Here is a 2,424-nt window from a genome sequence, read left to right as displayed (position 1 = left end):
GGAGAACCAGCAAGACTTCCTCACCCTCCAGAGAGCCGCTGGGCCCCTGCCGTCCCTGCCACCGCCACCCCTACCCCTCGCCTTTGGCAGCGACGCCAACGAAAGGCAGGCAGACGAGTGGGAGAGTCGTGTGGTGGTGTCCCCCAAGGAAGGTGGGTCCATGCCGACGAGCGGTCGTCGGCGTGTGGAAAAGCCAGAGGCGGGCTGACTAGAAGGAGGGCGTCCTGGGGGAAGGGGCCAGGGTGTGAGGGAGAGAGGCCTGTTTCTCTTCCCCTGTTGGTCCCAAGTCAGGGGCCCAAAGGAGGAAAGCTGTCCGTTCCTTTCCGACTCGGACGGTTCGGGCGGGACCGACCGATCCCCGCGGCGGCGCGGTCGGGGCTTTCTGGACCAGAACCCCTCTCTCCGTCGCCTTTCGACCACACACACGCTTTAGAGGCCAAGAGAAAATGGATCGGGTCTCTCTGTCTCTCTCCCTAGAAAACAAGGGCCGGGGGCCGAGCCCGTGGACGAGCGGTCAAGTACGCGCCCCCACCCCGACCCCCGGCTTCGACGGCCCAGGTTTTCACCGGTTCGGATCCTGGGCGCAGCCCCAGACCCAGCATCGCCCTTCAAGCCCACATAGCAGAAACCCGAAAGACCTACCACTGGAACCTACAACTATGGATGGACGGGACGGGACGGGACGGGGCGGGGCGGGGCGGGGCGGGGGTGGGGGGGGGCGGCTTTGGGGAGAAGGAAGAAAGAAAAAATAAAAGAAACACAAGGACGGTCATCGCGATAGTTCTTTCCACTTCCATCCATATGTTAACAGGACCCAAGTTTCCCGACCTCCATTTGGATGTATGTTAACTAAATGGAGAAGCTATTCAAAGGACTCCTCTAAAGAAGTCCACGTTCTTCTTTCTAAATGATAATGAAAATCATTGTCACCACCGCTCTTCCGACCCTCCATGTCCAGACGGCCTCCCGCCCCTCCCCCATCCCCAACTCCCGCCCCGCCCCGCCCCGCGCCGACCCCCGCCCCCCCCCCCCCCCCCCCCCCCGGCATTCGCCCCGCCCACCTTTCCCTCTCCACTCCTACCCCCCCGCCCCCCGCCGCCCGGGACACCACCCCCCGCACCCCCCCCCCCCCCCCCCATCCCGGCCGGGCCACCTGGTCGACCTCCTCGAACACTATATAAGAGGATGCCGGGCAGCCGGTGGCGCCCGACAAGCGGCCTCCTCACCGGCCGGACGGATCAGCCTCGCGGGGGCGGGCGATGGGGAGGCGTTCGTCCAGGTCAGGTCAGGTCGGGGGAGGGAGGATGCAGCGCCGGCCGGCCTGGTGCGTCGCCTGGTCCCGATCCACCCCGCGTCTCGTTTCTCGGGCCGGGACGAGTACAGGCGGGGAGGCCGACTCGGTCACGGAAAGCGGCCTTGGGGAGGTTTTGGCGAACGTCCCTGTCCCAGGGCCGTCTGCCGACTAGGGGACGGAGTCCTCCTCCATGCGCCTTCTCGCCCCCAGTCGGGCGGGTTGTGGGTCGCGCGGTCGACTTGGCCATTTCACCGGAGGCGTCCTGCCTGCCGGGGCTCCCTCCCTCGGGCCGGTGCGAGCGGTCCTCGGGCGGCCCGGGAATTTGGGCCGCAGCGAACGAACGAACGAAGCCCGTCCCTCCTGCGTCGGCACGGATGAGACACAGCCCTGGTGGATGGAGCCGCTTTCCTCGGGTTTCCTTTTGCTTTCGGCCGCTGCTGCCACCAAACCTCCCTAAACGATAGGAATGAAAACGGGAACCGTTGGCATAATAAAAGCGTTTTGGTTGGCGTGTTTCTTGGCTTTTGGGGACTCGAGAGGTATGATGGATGATCTCCGATTGTCCTTTGGAAGGAAGGTCTATTTCATCCCAGTCGCACGAACCCCGCAAACGTGCGGCTGGACGAGGGAGGGAGGGAGGGAGGGAGGGAGGGAGGCCAACCACGGGATTTCCGCACGACCAGCTGATGGACACGACCGCCCCCGTGAGCCGGGCGGAGGGCAGCCGCCCGGGTCTCGCAGCTACGTGCCCGCGGAACCCTCGGGACTGCGAGAAGCCCGAGCGACCCGCAGTCACGCGGCGCTCGGCGCGGACATCTGGTCGGCCCGCGCGCCACGGGACCCGGGGGCCGATTCCGGGCCGGGCCGCTGGTCGACCCGGCAGGGCGGCGGCCCCGGGGGCCTCGCCGCTGCTCGTCCGCAGGCTCCAGGGAGCCCTCGGGGCTCCGAGAAGCCCGAGCGCCCCGTGGCCCCGCGACCCCGCGGCGCTCGGCGCGGACATCTGGTCGACCCGCGTGCCACCAGACCCGGGGGCCGGGTCGCCGGTCGACCCGGCAGGGCGGCGGCCCCGGCGGCCTCGCCGCTGCTCGTCCGCCGGGTCGCCGGAGCCCTCGAGCCTCCGAGAAGGCCGA

Source organism: Equus caballus, unplaced genomic scaffold (genome assembly GCF_041296265.1).
Source record: "Equus caballus isolate H_3958 breed thoroughbred unplaced genomic scaffold, TB-T2T haplotype2-0000773, whole genome shotgun sequence".
NCBI classification, from domain to species: domain Eukaryota; kingdom Metazoa; phylum Chordata; class Mammalia; order Perissodactyla; family Equidae; genus Equus; species Equus caballus.
The sequence above is the reverse complement of the archived record's forward strand: the minus strand, read 5'-3'. Positions refer to the sequence as shown.